This window comes from Lissotriton helveticus, chromosome 3_2, assembly GCF_964261635.1.
Source record: "Lissotriton helveticus chromosome 3_2, aLisHel1.1, whole genome shotgun sequence".
Classification (NCBI taxonomy): domain Eukaryota; kingdom Metazoa; phylum Chordata; class Amphibia; order Caudata; family Salamandridae; genus Lissotriton; species Lissotriton helveticus.
In genome coordinates, this window is record NC_136062.1 from 204,652,270 (window position 1) to 204,675,696 (window position 23,427).

Genomic DNA, 23,427 nt, shown 5'->3' on the forward strand with positions numbered 1-23,427 from the left:
GTTATACGGGTGGATTCAGCTGATCAAGATTCCCAGAAATGGATGCGGAGTATTAGATACAGAATTAAAAACCAGCAGTATAGTGGTCACTTTTCAATAGATAGGTAGCGGCCACACGGATGTTTGCGTCCTTTACTGTAATATTGTCTTGTTAAATACACCAGTTGCCAACAATTCCCGGCGATTTCCTGCCTGCAGACTGTTTAAATGACAAATTACGTAAACCGGCTGCAAGCGGTTCCCGGCGTCTTTATTTCCTGATCTGCACCCTCTCTCAGAGTCGACTATTTGCTATTTGCGATATCGCTAATCCGACACGGATGTTGCCGGAAATAGCGATTTTTATGCGATTTTCGATGATCGGAAACGGTTTTTGCGGCCGCGTGCGAATCGCTTTTTTTTCTCGCAATACATCATGAATACCGTTTTGCGAGTCCTTAATAGCGCTATGAATCGCTATTAGGGGCTCGCTAAACGGCCCGTTGATGAATAAGGCTGCATGTCCTTAATTAGCGTGGCCGGGCTTGTTGTCTCCCACGCAGTCTCTCTCCCCCTCTACGGCAAAGAAACATCAAACAGGACACAGATTTTTGGTTTTTAAATGTTTTTTTTCCACATTATTTAATGACAGGAGAATTCCCTGTCTGTGCGTAGGTGAATGCAGTCTGTAGAGTTCTGGTCATAGCCGTAGCTGTTCTTGCTTCTCTCTTATTAACTCTGGATGTTAGATTTGACGAATCCAGGGACTTCTGAACAGTAATTCCCAAAGCTCTACAGTGTGGACAGGATATTGTGCAGCACCTACTCCTTATGGTGCAACTAGTGTTTAGTGGGATTATATGACAGCTTCCAGCAAAGCGTGCAAATTTGAAAATGAGCAACATGCAATAGTTGCATGTTTTCCTACTTCAAACGATGTACTTTATAAAGTGTTTGTGTATTTATTCTAAATGTCTATGTGTGTTGTTCTTTCTGTAGCTCTATCTTTTATGTTTATAATACTTGGAAGCCCTGTCGTTATCAGGGTATTTGGCGTTATTTTCTTTGGGGAAACTAGTTCTGACCACTACCATGATTAAAACTAGCATTTTTGTGCCGTACATTTATCCTTCCAATAACGTGGAATCATAAACTTGGCAATCATTTACACATTTTGTAGTTGTACTTAGTATGTCGCCATAAAATGCATTAGATAAATATGATGCATTTATGTACAAATCTAAATAAAGTTTATGTATTAATTGCTGATGATGAAAATCTGAGTAGTATGTCTGTACTACAAATTGGAAGGCAACTGCCAGTAACGTTCGTGTTAGATATCGGGGATATATTTATGGTTATCATTCAAAATATCGGTTCTTCATATCGACCTCCACGTATATCAATGATGGTAACTACCAAATGGTCAAGGTAGGTAAAACAAGCATTGGCATAGCCAATAGGTCTCGTTCGTGGGACATTATACGTATTTAGTTATGCAGCACAATATCCTTGGTGCAACAATACCAACTGTTGCATGGCTAAACACTTATAAGGTCCCAAAAGCGAGACCTATTGGCTACGCCAATGCATGTCTGTTTTGAGGCAGTGGCTGATCTGTTTATCTTGATTGTAATGGTTACGTTAGTTCACAACTATCAGGATTTCTTTATTTACAGGTTAATATAGGTCAAACTCGACATGTTCTGGGAAACTCACAGTTCAGGCTTTTCATTCATGCAGTGCCAAATCTAGCGTTACCTGATGTCACAGACTACAGAATATGTATTTGTCTGCAGCGTATTTTGGAAACTTCCTAAACTGACCCTTTCACATCTCATCACAGGGTGGGGTCTGGTCAGTCGAGCTTGCTTTCCCCACCTCACGCTGTGACGAGATATTAAAGGGTGGGGTAAGTGCTGCCTAGACATGCAACCTCATAGAGCCCGGTCTTGACACCGAAACGCCGGAAACTCATCGCATCGCATCGCGTAGCGCTCGCATTACCAGCGAGATTAAAAATTAATTGAAGTGTGCCTACTCGTGTTGTTTGTTGCCCCAACCGGTTCCGGTTTTGTTTACGCTGCCATATTGGTGTTATTGTGCCTCGGAGCCCGTCCTCTCCACCCCGCCCCCGCCTCCCAGCTGCTCCCCCCTCGCCTCTCCCCCTCCACTATCCACATATGACAGACTCTCTTGCGCGCAGCGTTCACGTGCAGCGGACGCGCCCCATGCGCGCCGAAGGTGCGCCAAAGGTAAGCCCGTCTACGCCCGTCCGCGCCTGTACCGCGCCCAGCGCCAGACCCCCTGGTCCTCGCAATACCCCCCCACCCACATTACTTATGACGCCACTACTCTCCTTGCCCTTAACCCCGGACGCTCACCACAATGCTGCGCAGCTACCCCCGGACACACCCACGGACCTTTTGCATGCCAGCCATGCAAGTTCACCTGCATCAGGACCCACACCAATTCCTCCGCCTCAAAACACTGCTCCGACCCCAACCACCTGAAGTGCATCCTGCTGAACACCCGCTCGGTCCACAAACACGCCACTGAACTCTGGGACCTTCTCAACACCACATCACCGGACGTCGCCTTCCTCACAGAAACCTGGATGAACGCATCATCAACGCCCAACATCGCCATAGCCATTCCAGACGCATACAAGATCATCCGAAAAGACCGCACCAACCAAACAGGAGGAGGCATCGCCATCGTCCATAAGAACACCATCCGAATCACGACCAGCTCCGACGTTTACCTCGCGTCCGCCGAACACCTTCATTTCCAGATCCACAGCGACCCCAGGACCACAATTAGAGGCACCCTCATCTACAGACCTCCAGGAACCCGCACACAATTCAACGAAGAAATCACCGACTTCATCAGTCCACATACCCTCACCTCCGAGAACTACATTCTAGTGGGAGACCTCAACTTCCACCTGGAAAAGAATAACGACAACAACACCACCACCCTTCTGGACAACCTGACCAATCTCGGACTCAAACAACTTGTTAACACCCCCACCCACCTTGCCGGACACACGCTCGACCCTATTTTCACCTCCAGCAAACACATCTCCTTCGATCACGCCACAGCTCTCCATTGGACGGACCACAGCTGCGTTCACTTCAGCTACAAATAAACCACGACCCACAACCCCCCTCAACCTATTCCTCGAAGAAACTGGAACAAAATCACTACCAACCAACTCTTCACTTCACTAAACCAAAACCCTCCTACCATATCATCGGACCCAAACCAAGCTGCCGCCAAACTCACACAATGGATCACCCACAGCGCTGACGAATTAGCACCCTTGAAAAACCATCAGATCAAACAAGGCAGCAAAAAGGCCCCCTGGTTCAACGATGACCTTAAGAAATCCAAGAAGTTATGTCGTACCCTCGAGAAAACGTGGAGAAAAAACCCAACCTCTGACAATCTGACCACCTTCAAGGATGCCACCCGCAAACACCACCAACTGATCCGATCCACCAAGAATTCAGCATTCAAGGATCGACTCGACAACAACGCCCTCAACAGCAAGGAACTATTCAACATCGTCAAAGAATTTACCAACCCCACCGCCGGCACCAACAACATCACTCCCTCCCAAGACCTCTGCGACTCCTTATCATCTTTCTTTCACAACAAAATCGCCGACATACATAACAGCTTTGAAAACTAGTCTGATGAACAGCCCACTCCACCCACCTCCGAACCAAAACAGCACTCTCACAACCTTTTCGCCTGGAACCCAATCACCACTGAAGACACCATCCGCCTGATGAACTCCATTCACTCAGGATCGCCAACCGACCCATGTCCCCACCACATCTTCAACAAAGCTGACTACATCATCGCACCCCATCTCCGCGATGTCATCAACTGTTCATTCAATTCCGCTACTTTCCCGGAAAGCTGGAAACATGCCGAGCTCAGCGCCCTTCTGAAGAAACCAACAGCAGACCCCTCTGAACTTAAGAACTACCGCCCCATCTCACTCCTCCCATTCCCTGCCAAAGTCATTGAGAAAGCCGTCAATAGTCAGCTTGCTGCTTTCCCGGAATCCAACAATTCCCTCGACCCTTCACAGTCCGGCTTTCGTGCCAAACACAGCACCGAAACCGCCCTCATCGCAGCTACAGACGACATCAGAACGCTACTGGACAACGGAGAAACAGTTGCCCTCATACTACTTGACCTCTCCGCCGCCTTCGACACAGTTTGTCATAGCACCCTCATACAACGCCTCAGCAACGTCGGAATACAAGGTAAAGCCTTGGATTGGATCATCTCGTTCCTCGCCGGAAGAACCCAGAGAGTCCGCCTCCCCCCGTTCAAATCAGAGGCCACAGAAGTCATCTGTGGTGTACCACAAGGGTCTTCACTTAGCCCCACCCTCTTCAACGTATACATGAGTCCCCTCACATCCATCGCGCGCCAACACAATCTCAACATCATCTCCTACGCAGATGACATCCAGCTGATCCTCTCCCTCACCAAAGACCCAAACACCGCCAAAACCAATCTACACGAAGGAATGAAAGAAGTAGCCGAATGGATGAAGAACAGCCGTTTAAAACTTAACTCGGACAAAACGGAAGTCCTCATCTTAGGATCATCCCCCTCTGCCTGGGACGACTCATGGTGGCCACCGGCACTGGGTACAGCACCCATACCTACAGATCACGCACGTAACCTGGGCTTCATCCTAGACTCCTCCCTCTCGATGACCAGACAAGTCAACGCCGTCTTATCTTCATGCTTCAACATCCTACGCATGCTCAAAAAAATCTTCCGTTGGATCCCCACCGAAACAAGAAAGACAGTCACCCACGCACTGGTCACCAGTCGATTAGATTATGGAAATACCCTTTACGCCGGGACCACAACCAAACTACAGAAAAAACTCCAACGCATCCAAAACGCCTCAGCCAGACTCATACTGGACATCCCCCGTCACGCTCACATTTCCGGTCACTTGAAGGATCTCCACTGGCTCCCCGTCAACAAGAGAATAACATTCCGTCTCCTTACCCACGCACACACGGCCCTCTACGACCTAGGACCCGAATGCCTCAACACACGACTGTCCTTCTATACACCCACCCGCCAACTACGATCATCCAATCAAGCCCTCGCCGCAATCCCGCGCATCCACAGATCCACCATGAGAGGAAGATCCTTTTCCTACTTAGCGGCCAAAACCTGGAATTCTCTCCCCACTCGCCTCAGACTTACACAGAACCACCCCTCCTTTAGAAAGCAACTAAAAACCTGGCTATTCGATAAGTAATGCACCCACCCTCCCTCAAGCGCCTTGAGACCCTCTGGGTGAGTAGTGCGCTATACAAATACCGAACTTGAACTTGAAACTGTTTTAAATGAGCGCACTGGAAGACGGTGGAGAAATTAAAGCAACGTCAAGCGCTCTGAGGAAAAGACCAGGGTTGTGCGTAAATAAGCCTTGCTAGTGCTGAATAAGGCAGATCCTCGTGAAGGGGCACGCCTTGCAAAAATGCCTATTACAGTAATCATTTTAATAGTGTCTACCATGCAACCATGCAAGTAAACTGAGCACAGCCCCTGCACCCTTATACAGAAGCAGCTGCTGGGTCACAGTGCGCTTCATTAAATTCATGGACAAAATAGAGCGACTTTTATCCAGCAACAGCCTGCTGCAGTTTCAGATGACCAAATAGACAAAGTATGCACACGCCCATGGGCCACACTCCTTTTAGGGGCCCCAAGACAGCTGATCAAATAATATTGATTTGATTTTGAAAGAAAATTACAATCAAGCTTTCTTAAATTGTTTCGAAAAGGTAGAAAAAAATGAATCAAGTCAAAGAACCAAAAACTTTAGATTAAAGCCACCACAGAGAAAATACTGTATTAATGTAATTTACCCATTGAATTGTTTATTAAAATTAAAAAATAATATTTTTTGCTTAATACCATTAATAATTGTTAATATTTAGATTTGCGTCATAAAATAGGTTTATTAAAATTGTTGGTTGGTAAAACAAAAACGTATTAGGAGATAATTTGCGATGGGGCCCCGAAATTTCGACTGCTGAATGGACTCCGCTGGGTTTAATCCGGTTCTGGTTATTGGCTGCCCAACTGAATGGCAGCCACTGTCACTTGCTCAGCAGTCTCTGAAAGTACTATGTAATGGCTGGGCTATCGTTGATTTTCTTGCACTTTCTAATTTTTGTATGTCTTCTTTTAATCTGCTTTCATAGATAAAGTAGCTGACCACCAGTGATTTAGTCCAAAGGACTCACCCAATAAGTTGCTTTTAAAGGTTTTTTACCGACACTTAGCACTTTAGCGTTTAAGCACTTAATATTGCTGCCCTATTCATCAATGTGTTCACAAATGTGCATTATAGGAAGGTTATCACTAGCATGAAGATTCTGACTTGTTATTTTAATCTGCACTGCATTTTAGCTTTTTGGGGAATGTGTCTGCAGAATGATGAAATGCTGCCTCTGATTGATTTAAACTGTCTTGTATAATAACTTTTACTGTAAAGCGTATGAATTGTATTAACTGTAATACACTTTACTTAGATAAGTCCATATACACAGGGGTGCACTTTATTTTTCACTTAAAAATGTGCAATACATTTCCCTCACTCTTAGTCCTCAGAGGCCACTTTGCACCGCTGCCTCAGCATCACTGAATAGTTTCGGGGTCTGCACAGTCACACCAGGCAGTGCTGCTTTCACTTTGGTCTTGAGCAGGGCTTCTTTGTACCCTTGCCAGGTTAAAAAATAAAAACTAACCCTAGTCAGTGTCATTTTTTTAGCGCTTTCTTGTTAATGCGGATGCAGTTCATGCCCTTTTTATGTGACATTACTGCAGCTGAACCGCCCCTTTCAACAGACCGACAACCCTTCCCTAAGGGATGTAACACAGGCCCCTGCAGAGGGGGCCCAACCATTTAGGCACCACCTGGCCTATCTGGGGTCCTTGCATTCATGCCAAAGCCAGTGAATATATGTGAGATATGGGAGACTCAGGTGCCCCTCTTCACATTCTTCAGGCAGGGGGGCTTCGTTTTATTACGTCACTACCTTCCCTCCTCCTGTTGTGAGGGGGCTAATGGAGGAGGGAGCAGACAGGCTTCACTTCTCTAACAGATACAGGCCAGTGCACGCCCTCTATCAGTACTTAATGTGCAAAAAAATAAGTGCCAAGGCTACTTCTGCTTCCACCACCACCCATTACCTCTGTCAGCGCTGCCAAGTACAGGTACAACACAATTTCTAACCATGCCAGTACTACTAATTCTGACTATTCCAGGCCCCCACAGCTATAGAAATGGTCTTTGCGGTAGGTATTAGTAATTTTTTATGCATATTGAATTACTAAACAACTGCTGTTGAGCTCGTCTCTAAATTAGACAGACAGCGCTACCATGTGGCAGACTGTCATAAGTATCGGTTTTGTCAATTTAGTGCCAGTGCCGAGCACAAGAAACCACAGGCTCAAATTAAGCACTGGTGCACACACTCTGCACACAGTAATTGACGACAAGTACACTAACTACCATACAGCTCTCAATAACTAGAGGCCTCATATTTAGAACAAGTGGCTGAGGAGAGCATGCTTGAATGCAATATAGAAGTTGGCTTTGTGGAATCGTAGGCGTGAGTTAGAGAGGATTAGGCTGTGAAACAAAAACCTCTCCGTCCTTTGGAGAGAATAACTAAGTGCCCCTCAACAAATGTGCGATGCCTGCTTCTGACATCTCTTGTAGGTACAAGTACATGACTGCAGTAGGTATAGCTGTATTACAGTCCACCTGTTATGGACTGTACTCTCGCTCTCACAGGGTGCCAATAAAAGAGTCTTCTGGTATCAGTGATTTATTTCTTACCCCCTATGCTGTCATTGCCTCTATACACTGCCTTTGCTCACTTGAAATAACTCTCTATGCAGCCAGTGCCTTTATATTGTGAAATCCTCCATTCACAGTAAGAGTGACTGAAAGGTGACACGTAGGCACTGTTCCAAACGCAGAAATTACAGAAATAAATCTTTATATCAATAACTCCCCCAGACCTCCTCGCTATAGGCACTGACACCAATGTATGGTATGTTATGTTAAAACTTTATAGAGCGCCTACTTACTCCATTCTTTGTGTCCCCACACTAAGAATTTAACACCAAGAAGGCCTGAGACTACAAGAGATCTGGTCTAAGTTTCTCTAAAAAGTCATGTCTTTTTATGAAAACCTAATTCAGAACATTCCTGTCTTAGATCAAGAGGAAGAATATTCCATAGTTTGGGAGCCAGGAACCTGAACGAGCTCGCTCCCATACTTGCCTTTTTCACTCTCAAAACTATCATAAGTGCCACTTCAGAAGATCTGAGACTCCTGCTAGGGTGATAAGCCTTGACCAGAGACTGCAGACAGTGGGGGGCGTTTGTTGTTCAAAATTTTATGGCAATTGCATGAAGCTATAAAATCCACTCTCTTCCTCACCGGAAGCCAGTGAAGCTTAGCCAGTGCTTGGTCCACAGAAGAAAATCTAGGGATGTTCAGTAACAGGCGAGCAGCAGCATTCTGCAACCTTTGAAGTTTTCTTAATCTGCCTTTTGTGGTGCCTGTGTAAAGTACATTAACCCCTTCAATGCTTGTGACGGAACCACTCCGTCACGAGCCACAGGTGGCGTGTGCTTATGACGGAGTGGTTCTGTCATGCTGCGGCCGCTCCCTCCATGCGGCCTGTGCGGACGAATTAGTGAGTGGGCGGAGCCGTGAAGGAACCACTCCGTCATAAGCACAGCCCGCCCGTGGCTCGTGACGAAGTGGTTCCGTCACAAGCATTGTGGCACCACGCAATCCCCCTGTCCCCCAGTGCCGCCTCGGAATTACCGCTGCGGCCAAGGGGTTAAAGTAGTCCAGTCTTGAAGTAATCAAGGCCTGGACTACTGTTTTCATGATGGCTTCTTGCAGGGGACATAAAAACATCTGTATAATTTTTAAAACAGGTGTTGGCAAGATGGGTCAGTTGATTGTCGAATATAAGATCGACATCAAACCAGAAGCCGAGATTCTTTACTTTCTGTTCATCACGAGCCCTTCAGTTTTCTCAGCGTTCAGCTTAAGACAGCCCTGGTTCATCCATTCAGCCAGTCCAACCAGGCAAGATCTAAAAAAGCTGCCAAAGAACCCTCATCCTGAGTCAGGGTAATATTAAGCTGTGTGTTGTCGTGAAGAACCGGGTTTTCTTAGAACCCAGCGGTGCCAGGGACACACCCGAAGTCTTCGAGTTCTCCTGTCTTGGTATACAGAGACACGAAATACTTCTAAGTGGCGTCAGAGATCAAATTTATTAGCTGCAGCTAGTAACAGTAAACCAAGCAATACAACACGGTGTACAGCTCAGGAGACTGCTCAACTTTCGTAGAGCAAGACATCACTTTTTATGCTGTTTTCGATTAATTACGAATGCACACCCACTGCGGAAAATTCTGACCAATGAAATACATTTTCACACACATTATTACATTCCAAAAAGCTCACTTTACATCGTACCAGCCCACAAGTTAATTATTAGAACTGTCCCAAATTCGATTACCACAAGCCGGACAAACCCATAATTGAAAGCACTACCCATGTAATGAAAAGTCGCAAGGAAAGAAACAATTCAGATGTTGAATAGGATAAGATATGTGCAAGAAACTAAAAGTTAACGATATCCTGAACATTGATTGGCAATTTCAGACAACGATTAGCTAGGAAAATTGGCTTCGCAAAGGGTCAGTTTCAGGTGACGGGGTCAGCATCTTACAGTTCCCTCGCAAGTCGAAAAGGGCCTGTTGATGCATACATGAACAACGAGGCCCATGCAACTTTGTTAGTTCGTTTACCTCCTAGGCCTATGTGAGGGCAACACAAAATGGCGTCACGAACAACGCAAACAAAATGGAGTCCGGTCCCGAAAACCACGGAACCTCAGACCCTCCTTTTGCCATTATGTAGGCAATGACCTAAACTCACGTCAATCTGAATCCAGGTCTATATCTATTCTCATCAGGTCATTAAGGTGTTGCTGTAACATCATCTTATTATCCTTCACTTCTCTCGGGACGGGTCTTCTCACACAGATCGTAGTACAAAGGCCACAAATGGCGGGACCACACTGGATTCATAAACAACACGAGAAAAGGATTGCTAAAGCCATACCAAGAAACATCAGAATCTTCCATCCCCATTTGGACAGCAGTTCCCAAAACCATCCTATCAACGACCAGTTCCCTTGGTCTACATGTATAGACTCAGCGGGCTTATGCAACTGCAAGATGGCTTGGTACACTGTCGGGGCGTTATCAGGTATGAAAACGCAGCAACTAGACCCGATCAATTTACATACTCCACCTCTATCTGCGAGTATAATATCTAAAACAAAATGGTTCTGTAATGTCATAAGGCGATCCACCTGAAGCTCAGCTGTGATATTGCTAAGGGCACCTGCAGTCTCATTTATAGTGGCCTCGACCACTCTCGTAAGCTGACGAATATTCCTACTATTAGCCATAGGACCCCAAAAGGGCAGAAAACCCTTAAAGAAGTCTCCAGCTTCTTGTGCGACAGTATCTTTCGCATCGATAACACCTCTACCATATCTTGTCTGATGGTAATTGAAAGCAGCTGTGTATGTAGGGGGAAGCAAAAATGCCACATAACATGTGCCTGAAAAATCAGGAGGCAACCAGGTATATGCTCTATCGTGTAATAACAAAAAGGAGCTAAGAGGGAAAAAGCGGGTACCTAAGGGATAGCCCTCCACTCAATTAAATTCAATACCAAAAATCCCTGTACCCTGGACGTTAGTTAGCATCCGTCTAGTAGACATGAGAACATGATTTGCTGGAAAAATATACTATTTAATTCCAGAGCGACACCCCCTCTTAATTTATGGTTAGGTGTGTGTTCTCTAATGCCTGACTGTCCACAACAAAACACTATGTGTAACTGCAAGCAGGAGATTCTGGGCAGAGTTCAACTCGACATATCCATATCCATATTCAATGATGGTCTGGTCTGATAAATAAGAGTGTTCCAGATGGATAAAAATTGTCTGGCTTTCACTAATGACCAGATAGCAGCGATCTTGTCAGGCCCGTCGTTATTCCCAGGTGCCCCCTTGCGAGGTACTACCTCTGCTAGGGAGGAATGGGAAAAATTATCAACATTAAAAAAGAAACAAGTGAGGGTTGCACTGCATGGTGCGTTGATGACTGAATATTATACAGCAGGAGTAGCGCCCCCGAGTCTGTTGGTTAGGATTGAACCACGAATATTCCTGGATGACAGTAAGTTTTGCCTTGATTGGAGCTTCATCGCCAATAAGTGCACCAGGGATTGGCTCATTCTAATAATTAGCACTGCCCAACGACTGAGCGAGTATCTCCTGAAAGAGATCCTTGAGTTGGAAGAAAGTATAGCCAACGACACCACTCTTGTGAACACTAAGGAGCACCTCCAGAGTATCCAGGAAGACCTCACAGACTGTAAGAATTATATGGTTAACCAAAAAATAAAAAGGATGACTACAAATTTGGAAAGATACACACATGAGTGGGCGTTTCCTTATGTGAAAGAGGAATATTACCAACAAGGAGCAGAGCAGCCCAGTACAGGAACTCGGCAGAGAGGCAGGGGAGGCAGTCAACAGTCCAGGCATCCACCTAATAACTGGACGTTTGAAAATACATCGAGCGAGGAAGAAGAAGAACCCCAGCAAAGTTACAGGGTGAGGTTCAATCAACAGGACCGCCAGAACGAAGATCTGGGGGCTCTGTTACGTTCTTTTTTAGGACAGGGTCAGAGAACCAATCACAACAGGGGAAGGGGGACTCCAGGAAGAGGCAGAGGGAGAGGCAATCCAACACCCCCATGGCAGACCTATTCACCCAGAGTGACCCGCAGCCGAGGCCGCACATTGAACTAACTGAGAGCATTGTTGTGAACTTGTCGGATCACATTTTAACATCTAGTGAGGAGAGAGTTCTCAACAAGGGATTGGGATTTGTCCCGATGCCTAAACACGATGCATTTAAGTGTCGCATTGAGTTTCATGAAACAGTGCGAAAGATTAAGTTAAAGAAATTCTTTGCTAACAAAGAAAAAGACACTGATTCATTTCGAGGCACCAATTTGAAAAAAAACGTCCACTTTTTGTCCCCCCACAGCTGTGGTGGGTCCAGAGGTGGCGGTGTTTGAGGAGAAAGTCCTCCATGACATTGAAATTCTTGAAAAATCCCAGCAACATTGTAAATACACCAATATGACCACAAATGATTGGGAGGCAGTTAAGGGACTAGAGCAGAATACATCGCTGACGATTAAGTCAGCGGATAAAGGGGGCGCGGTCGTGGTCCTGAACACACGGGATTAGGACGTAGAGACACAACGCTTGTTAAGTGTACGTACAAACTATACACCTCTCAACAGGGATCCGGTTGAGGGCTTGTTGAAAACCATCCGTGAGATGGTGAGCAAAGCTAAGACCAACAAATGGATTTCAGTTAAGGAAGCGGAGTTCCTAGTGAATGATACCCCCAGGACTCCTGCGTTTTATATCTTACCAAAGATACATAAACCGACCCGTCCACCACCCGGCAGGCCCATAGTTTCGGGGATTCAGTCAGTTCTGGAGCCCCTCTCTCAATACGCGGATTATTTTCTCCGTGAATCGGTGGTCAATCAACAGTCCTTTGTTAAGGATACCACCGATGTTCTGAACATTCTGGAGAATGTCCCATATGACCCAGGTGTACAGTTTCTGGTGACAATTGACATCGAGTCCCTGTATACGAGTATTCCTCAGGACGCGACGCTGGTGGCAGCAGCGCGCGCCCTGGGGGATCTCGAATGGTTCTATGACACCCCGCAATCTTTTGTCATGGAATGTGTTGAGTTGGCTCTTACTCGTAACTATTTCATGTATAAAGACCAACTCTACCTGCAGACCTCTGGCACGTCAATGGGGGCCACTATGGCCCCCAGTTTGGCATGTATATACGTTGGCCAATTCGAGGAGCACATCATCTACCCAGATACCAACCCCTTCCAGAGGCATATTTGCCTCTGGAAGAGATATATAGACGATGTGCTCTGCATATGGTCAGGCTCCGAGGAATCCTTGTTAGAGTTTTTTACCTGGCTAAACTCACAGGATCAGAGTCTCAAGTTTACCTGGTCGTATAGCCATACCAATGCTACATATTTGGATCTCGACATAGAGTCAGGCAAAGAGGGAGGCCTCAGTGCCCGGGTCCATCAAAAACTTAACAGACAGAAATTCCCTCCTTCTGTACAACTCATATCATCCGAGAGCCCTCCGAGATAATCTTCCGGTTGATCAGTTTCTCAGGTACCGGAGGAACTGTTCAGCTACAGAGGTGTTCTTGGAACAGTCCTGTGACCTGACCAAGAAACTTGAACAGCGTAACTACCCTTGAAAGGTGGTCAGGAATGCCAGGAAGAGGGCACTTAAACACCCCGCGAAGTGCCCTATTCGAACATACCAGCAAAGAAAGACAAGATTGTCTGCCAGTAGTGATGACGTTTGATCCAATGGCCACTAAGATCCGGCAGTCTATTAGAAAGCATTGGAATTTACTATCCAATAAAGATTTCTCCATGCCACCACCTAGATTTGCCTTCAAACGGTCGGTTAATCTGAAGAACAGGCTTGAACACACCCGTGATCGGTTGCCCCCGAGAAATGAATCAACAACCGTTCCTAATGGGCACTATCCCTGTGGAATGTGCTCGGTGTGCCCATTAACCAAGAGATGCAGCAGTGTGACGTTAACAGCAGGAAAGGAATGGTTTTTAAACCATTTTAGCAACTGCAACACCACAAATGTGGTTTACAGATTACTGTGTAGTTGTGGTCTCCAATACATCGGATTGACCACGAGAAAAATAAAGCTCCGTATACAGGAACACCTAAGCACGATTAAGGCAGGTAAACTAACTACCAAACTGGTCCAGCACTGTCACCCGGAGAAACATGGCTTTACATGGACTGTGCTGGAGACAGTGAAGGGCAATCCGAACAACATTGAGGCTGTGTTACTAACCAAGGAAGTCAGATGGATTTTTAGAGAAAGAAGCGACACACAGGGCTTGAACGAGATCATTGAATGGAACAGAGTCAAGTAGAATAACCCACATTGGTCATTCTGTTTTGGGGGTACAGTTTTAGTTTAGGACTGTGTACACACTTCTCTGGACCGGTGCCCTTATTGTCCATCTAGAGTGAACTAGCGGTGGGTTCATAACTGAATTACCCACCATTGGCTCAATACTTTGGAATGCTATTGAGAATAAAGCCCTTGTTGATCGGGGTGTCTGAATTTGGTGTATGGCCATATACCATGTATTATACCGGTGACAAATGGAGTGCCTCATTTATGAGTCCCTATTATGTGTTTGGCAATGAAGTATCGTCTGAACCTGGTAGGAGAAGGGTTTGACTGATAGATGCCCTAGATATTATTGGCGATGATTACACGTCGTCATTTACAGTCTTTAATGTATTAAAGTGCATATACAGGGTCATGTTCCTCTAATGACACACGGGAGGATTTTTATTTTGAGACATTGTTAATAAAGTTTTTTTGAAAAATAAAAAACAACCTGTTCAGCATGAACATGCCCTAGTTGTGATAACATTCATTGTTTGAATTGATTATCTGCTTTAGATATCGCCGTTTCTCTAATACTCGGCGTGTCTATAAAGAATGTGTAATAGGTGGACTTTTGCGTGGTGCAGAATGCCGATAACACCTAAATTGGCGCTCCACATTCCAGAATAAAGTTGCTTCTGGCCAGATATGATTGACAACTGCGAGTGCTTAATGTCTGCTTAAATATAGGTCCTAAATGTGGACACTTATAAGACATCGATAAATGATATAGTGGGTTATGTCTTGAAACATACAGATACTCACTCCACTCTAAGATGGCGCCCCCGAGACCTGCTGAGGTCGAGGGTTCTTCCAGCGTGCTCTCCCGATCATGTGACCGGACACATCCGTGATCAGTAACAGCAGTGTGACTTTAAAAAGCGTGGGCACTAGCTCCGCGGCGTTCCTGGGATGATTTATGGTCCTGGCTCCATTTCTGTACGGTGAGGAGTGGGGGCGGTAGGAACTCTTTATGCCCGTTTAATAGTGATGCGCACAATTTCAGTCATAGACGGTAATGCCTCCGGGTCGAGGCAGATATCGGATTCTTAGGATTCGTTTACAGCGATTTTTACAATGATGTGGGGGACTACCTGGCGTGAACAAAGGTTACAGCCCCTTGTTGAAGTATAGTGTAGCTTACACGCATTCTGGAGACGAGGAGCTTATATACATACAAACAGTAAAGGACAGGGTTGTTGGGAGCATTTTGACGCATTGTTCTGAACATCATTACATAGCGTGGCTGCAAGTTGGTTTGGTTAGAATTTATGTCTCTGACTACAGTTTGATTATTTGCAGGTTGATACTACAATCAACAGTAGGGGTGATAATTTCCTGGCCAGCTGGTATGAGAGGACATGGCTGGTTGAGGATAATGGCTCCCGGGTTTTTTTACCCCGTTTTTACTATTACATGCTAAGATATGATTAAGAAGATGAGTATGGTCCAGATATGGTTTTAATTTGGGCTTGTTCTTCAACTCGACAGTTTCCTATATAAAGATGTCCAACACTGGTGCGGTGACCGAGTGGTGAACCCTGATGAATCCGCCATAAAATCTACTGGGCAGTGAAACATGTCGGTTACAGGTAGTGGTATGCGACAGTAAGCTACCAGCCTTTTTATTTCACCAGCACACACCAGAGTTAGTAATAAAGTTGTACAATTGGTGTGTCTGTTGATTTTAATCTCATTCTTCGTTGTTTGTGACAGCAGGGAGCAATTCCTTTAGCTTCTTGTTCAGCACCTATCTGTTTGCACATTTTGTTTTGGACACTGTATTCTTCTTGGAAAAGGAATGGCAACCGATGATGAGAAAGGGGCATAGAATTGGTAACATCTGCCAAGTTCCCCGAGGATTGTTCGCCCGTGAGGTGCCTTCCTTTCCACCACACATTTTTTTCTATTATTTTCATCTATCTTTCAAGTGTGGGTGGATGGACTGTCTCAGTGGGGCAGACATCATTGGATATGTCGAGTTGAACTCTGCCCAGAATCTCCTGCTTGCAGTTACAAATAGTGTTTTGTTGTGGACAGTCAGGCATTAGAGAACACACCTAACCATAAATTAAGAGGGGGTGTCGCTCTGGAATTAAATAGTATATTTTTCCAGCAAATCAGGTTCTCATGTCTACTAGACGGATGCTAACTAACGTCCAGGGTACAGGGATTTTTGGTATTGAATATGCTCTATCGTAACAAACAAAATACGTGCCTTTAGCTGGCACGAACGGTGGAGATTTCTGGGACGTATAGACATAGGTGTGAGCACACACACTCTTACCAAGCTGAGCTCTCGGATTCTGACCATTACCTTACAGACAAAAATGACCTCGGTCGGGTACAATCCAAATAGGAGGAGACCTTTTCTGTCTCTCTTTTTCTGTCAGACTAATGCTATATCTCGTCTTGTTCCAACCAACGTATGCTCGTACCTCATCTTTAGGGATAGCATTATACGCATCAATATCTCTGATCATATCTACTATTCCCTATATCAAGGCATTATTACTCGCATTATCTATGACGGAACGTACAGGAGATGCTTCATTCGCATAAATAAACATTGCTTGGAGTGCCCATACTGACCCATTAGGCGAAAAAGGCAAAACCAAATATGGCATTCCCTTATCTGTCGTATGTGGCATAAGACCACACACCCAACAATTCGTGGTATTTACAACTAGCTGATGCTGATGCAACATCTGTATAAACGAATTGTTCACAAATTCTGATCTTCGTGTCTGTTCTTGTTCAGGCAACGTATGAAACTCATGTGGGGAAACAGTAGAAAGAGAAAAAGTAGGTTGGGAGGTAGATGCAAGCGTCTGTTGTGTAACATAGACAATCCAACCCACACAAACCAACGTAATATTCAAAAGCATTAGAAAACACAGTATTAAAAAACATTTGTTACGAATCAATGTACACATTTTCATTTTAAAATCAATTCTCTTAACACCCTTATCAGACTCAAAAGACTCCATCCTCTAACGTGCTGCTCATGGCTATTACCTTCTTCACTTAAGTGTGCGTCAAGATCGTACTAACGACCATGAACCACAGACCTTATGTCAATACGCGGCTCACCCCTTAAGGCTGTACCGCGACCCTGCAGCTGAGTCCGGATGGTGACTCGAAAAAGAAAAAAAGTAAAAAAAAGTCTCTTGATCTGACAAGGTGTAATTCACTACATGAAAAAATTCAATCTTTATTTGTCCATTGATTCATTCCTTCTCGGTCTTAGGTTGTAGCGCTCTTTACCAGGCACTGTTTGCTCTTGAAAAAGGATTTCCGGATTCGTTGTGTCGAGTCTCAAATGGGAAGGCACAGCAGCTTGCAGAATGTCATCATCCTCGCGTTCTGACTGAGTCCATGTCAAATGTGCATCACTAAAAGGTACAAATCTAGGAATTCTTTCACATTCAGAGTTGGCTATACCATCCCTCACCCATTTATCATACGGTAAGGTCAACGGAATTTTCTTGCAATGGGTGGCATGCACCCAGTTTTTTTTTACCAGCTACCCTAACAGCAGTTCTAGTGGCCAAAAGGACCAAATGTGGTCCAGTCCATCTCGGTTCCAAGTTCTTAGTTCATTGGAAGTTCTTCGTCAAGATAAAGTCACCAGGTTGAATCGTATGGCCTGGATCTGCAGTAGCTGTCGGCAAACTGTCATAGACCTGTTGGTGGAGAACACATAATTTAGCAGTCAAGTCATGTAAGTAATCCACCAACATAGGGTACTCAATCTCACTATATTTCTTTGGACGAGGCACACCCCAAACATTCACCGGACGACCAAAAACTATTTCGTATGGGCTAAGTCCCACACGAGAATGAATGTCGTCCTTGTTGACAAAAGAGCCAACGGCAAGGCATCTGGCCATGTAAGACCAGTGCTTGCTTGTATCTTAGCTAACTTCATCTTCAAGGTGCCATTATGGCACTCGACAAGTCCAGCGGACTGGGGGTGATTCGCAGCATGGAATTTCTGATTGATACCCAAACCAGCACACACTTTCTTCATGATTTGACCCACAAATTCACTCCCATTGTCGCTCCATACAATTCTCGGCAAACCATACCTAGTGAAATACTCTTTGAGCAAAACTTTGGCTGTGGAAAAGGCAGTATTATCCTTTAGGGGGTAAGCCTCTATCCATCTGGAAAAGGCACAAACAACCACAAGGACATACTTTAAGTTATTGCATCTCTTCATGTGCATGTAATCTAACTGTATTACCTCAAACGGATACGTCGGAGGAGCAAAATGACCAGCTGGAGTTGGAGTTCCCTAGCCGGGATTGTACTTCAAACAAATCATGCAATGTTTCACCACATTCTCAGCACATTTAGGAATTCCAGCATTCTGCCATACTGGAGCCAACAACTTGCATATCCCTTTTGAGCTAATGTGAGCCATTCCATGAGCCATAGTAACCACTGGGAGCGCATACGCATCTGGCAACAACCATCGCTGGTGTTCTGACAACTCAACCCAACAACCCGACGGATCCAACATACCCGTAGTTTCTCTCCACACACTCACTTCTTTTTCCGTAGATTCAGCCTGAATCAACTTTCTATTGTGTCTTCACACATTCCACCAGCCATAACCCAATTAGCAGGGCCTGCAACATACATTCGACTCATCATGTCTCTCGCCGTTTCCTTCGCAACTTCATCCGCAAACGCATTTCCTCGACCTACATCATCCACAACTTTCTTATGCCCACTACACTTCACAATTGCAATCTGCTAGGGAGAGTAAGTGATTCCAGAAGTTCATTCACCAACTGCCCATGCTGAATTTTCGTACCATGAGAAGTAAGAAATCCTCTTTCTCTCCACATACGTCCAAAACTATGGGCAAAAGCAAACGCATACTGGCTATCAGTATAAGCATTCACTCGCTTTCCCTCTGACAACACACACGCTCTAGTCAATGCAATCAACTCTGCTGCTTGTGCAGAATTCTGTGCTATACGTGCTGTTTCAACAACTGTATGTAAAGTTGTGACGGCATATGCTGCAGTTGTCTCACCATTCGGAAGCTTGAAACACGAACCAACTACCCATAAGGTACCATCAACATTCGTAAGAGGAGTATCTTTTAAATCAACTCTAGCCTTCGTTTCTTCCTCTGTCCGAAGGAAGCAATCATGCTGTTCCTAAACATCTGTCTCTACAGAAATCGGCAACAACGTAGCTGAATTCAACACATTACATCTTTTGATGTGCACATGGCTAGCCAAAAGAGTCAGCTCATAACCTGACAGACGTGCACTAGTAAGGTGCTGTGTCTTGGTCCTATTCAATAAGGTATCCACTGCATGTGGGACCATCACAATCAACGTATTATCCAATACCAAACCAGCAGACTGTCAAATAGAAACAGCCGCTGCCGCTGTAGCTCTCAAACAGCTCGGCAACGCTTTAGCTACCGGATCTAACGTCGCTGAAAAATATGCACATTGGCGTTGCTTGTCTCCAAATCGTTGTGTCAACACTGACAATGCACAACCTTCTCTCTCGTGCACATACAGTGTGAAAGGTTTACTGTAGTCAGGAGTACCCAACACAGGAGCCAAACACAATGCATTACGTAATTCAGAAAAACTTTTCTGACAATCATCAGGCCAAGGGAGAGGATACGGAGTATCTTTAAGAGTCAGCACCAACAGAAGTTTTGCTAGCAGGGAAAAATTTAGAATCCATTGCCTACAATACGAGGTGATACCTAAAAAGGCACGCACTTCTCTCTGTGTGGATGGCACAGTCATTTGGGCAATCGCTTGAATTCGTTCTGGGGTCAATCTTCGTCCCTCCTTCGACAAGAGATGACCTAAATAGGTTACTTCTTGTCGGCAATACTGTAACTTTGAAGGTGACACTTTATGATGAAGGTCAGACAAATGTTGTAACAAAGAAAGAGTAGCCTCTTTACAAATCTTTTCTTCATCAGCAGTAACCAACAAATCATCAACCTACTGAATAAGAGTAGCACCAGAAGGCAACACAAAACTATCAAGCTGAGTTTTCAACGCCTGACTATAGATGGAGGGACTTTCACAATAACGTTGAGGAGCTCTCTTAAACCGGAAGCTTCGGCCTCCTAAAGAGAAGCCAAAAATATCTCTACTCTCCTCAGCGATCGGAATGCTAAAGAAAGCATTCTTCAGATCGATAACAGAAAACCAAGCAGCTGAAGTAGGAATCAGAGTCAACAAAGCAGTGATATCCGGGACAACAGGAAACTGTGGCACCACAATCTTGTTGACCTCTCGAAGGTCAATCACAAACCGATACACAGGTGGCTGAGAAGCATCAGTACGCTTAAGTACAGGCAGAACAGGACTGTTACACGTATTACCTCTCGTTTCTTCAACTACACCCTTCTCAACCAAATCATAGACAATCGCTAGAAGAGCTCTCTCGCCATCACTAGAGTTTTTATATTGCGGAATACGAGGTAGCCTAGCATTCGGCTTGAGGGTAACAACATAAGGTGGAATCTGCAAGAGACCAACATCATTGGGACCTGTAGCCCAAAGTGTATCAGGAAGAGAACGCAATTCCAGTGGAAGACAATCTTTAGACAGATACATCGGGGAAATCGCTTTCTTACCCAAGGTAAGATGTACTCCCGAAGGAGAACAATGTAATGTTGCATACAATCTTTTCAGCAAGTCCAAACCCAACAGATTCTCATTACAACCAGTCGTTAGAATAAGGTAAGCTTCCAATTCACAAGGACCAATAGAAAGGGGCAAAGGACTAGAAACCGGGTTACAAACTGGGGCGCCTGAAAATCCTACTGTACATTGGTCAAGCCAGACAAAGGTGCGCCAGGAAGTTTAGAGTGCATAATAGAACTCTTCGTCGCACCAGTATCCAAAAGAAAAGGTTCTGCCACACCCAATGTAATCACTTCAACATAAGGTCAACTCTGGTCTACTGGAACTGACACTACTCCCTTTCTTTGCCCATGGCTGTCCTAACTATCATTATAACCAGCACTCTCACTCTCGACATAATAATCATCAACATAGTACTGTGCAGACTGAACAGTCGGAACATTCTGTCGGTCAAAATAATTCGCAGAATTCTGAAGGGAAAAGGAATGCTCATTCTGGGGTAACACACCACGTCCCCTACCCCTAGGAGCTTGCTGGAAACCACCACGACCTCTCTGACCAGATACGCCATTCGCACGCTGTAACAAAGCCGGGCAACTATTCTTGAAATGACCTTCCTCTCTGCAATAGGCACACTGATTAGGTCCAGGAAAGAATCGCGGAGCATAAGGTTCAGGCTTCTGTAACAATCTCTGAAACTGTGGAGGTTGCTGAAACTGAGGCTGATTCGGACGAGGCGGATAAGCTTGCTGCAAAAGAACTTTCATCTTTAGGTCTTTAGTTTTCTTCTCTAATTTATCCTTCTCATCTTTATCCCTATTCTCATAATATTGTGCAGTAGCCAATATCTGGGCCGATGAAGAAACAGCCCATGAACTCTCAGAGTCCTTTAACTTATTAGAAAGCTCAGGAAGAAAATTAAAGACAAATTTGTCCACGAACAACTGTTGACCACCTTCCGTACTCATGTCCTGACCACTATGATCGATAAACGTTTCTTCAAACCTCAGGAAGAAATCAGACACACTCTCGTCTTTCTTTTGTTTGCATGCTGCCAATTTATCCCAATTCACTCGTAAAGGAGGCATCATAGTTTTCATTAAATTAACATTCCTACCAGGTAATTCTGCAACTAAGGGCTCAGGTTTAGCACCTCCTACCTGCCAACCATCTGCAACAACAATATTAGCCCACGTATCTCCTAATTCTGGCGCATGATTCTCATGACGAATCTTCGCCCACAGAGGTTGCGGAACTACATTACCCATCAACATAGCTATGTCAGCTAAATTCATAATACACGCTTCAACTGTCTGGGACAACTCCTTGTAATAACCAGCAGGATTCTTACGAGGGTCAGGCAAGGTCTGCTTAAGAGCCAAGACATCTGCTCTTTTCCAAGGAACATGTACCCATTCTCGCTGAAAATGTGCAGGCTCAGCCTGAATACCCTGATTAGGACCAGCAACAACTGCCTCTCTCCATACAGGGTGAACTTCTCTCATAGGATACTGCTTCACTTTCCTCCTAACAGAAGAATCAGGTTCGTACAATGTCTGAGGCGGTAGTCTAGACCTAAAAACAAGTATCGTCTCTACGGCTTCCTCAACATCAGACTCCACTATCGTCCCTTTATCAAATTCGGACTGAACATCAAGCGCTTCCTGTGGAATCGGACCCAACTCATTATCTTCCCATTCCTGACGCAAAAAAGTACACATTACTTCAAAAATATACCTTTGCTTAGGCGGCTCCCACTGTAAGAAAACATCCATAACCGCTTGTAAATTATACCTGGAAACATTTAAAATCCATCTACGAGCCAAGAGATCCAACACTGCCCGTTGCTCGGAACTAGGAAGCTGACTACGACTCTGCTTACGCTCCGAAACAGGGGTCATATTCAGTGACCCAAACAATGGAGACAACAGATTAGCAACAGTCTCAGTCATTCGTTTTCGAGCAGAAGGAGAAGAAGTAGGCGTAAAAACAGGAAAATAAGTATTTTGAGGCAAAAGAGTTGTAGGAACAAGAGCAGTAGAAGTCTGAGATACAGATGTAGAAGGCAAAGGAGTTTGAGGCAAAGCTGGTAGCAAAGCTTGCGACCCTAGAGTGGGTTGCGCAGTAGGAGGCAAAACCATCTGTGGAGCACCGGGTGGCTGAACAACAGCAGAAGGTTGAACAACAAAGGGTAGAACAACCGGGGTTAATGGAGGCGCAGTAGCACCCTGCACATAAGGGGGTGGCAATCTCAGTAAATGAGAGATCAAAGGATCTTTTTCAAGATCTTCAATTACTTTCGGAGGAGAAGACGGCAAGGCTGGATAACATTTATCTATGGCCATGCAACGCTGTCTATCTGAAACTTCACTCGCACGCTCTTCTCCATCTTCCCTAAACTGCCTAGCAGCTTGTAATACTGACATATTCTTATCTTCCCTATCTCTTTTAGCTTGCTTAATTTCTCGCTGTTTGGCTTCCTTACGCCAGAGGCAGAAAGAGTCAAACATTGCCGGCCGGGCTTTCTTCTTAAATAGCGCAACTTCCAGATTATCTAAAATATTTAAT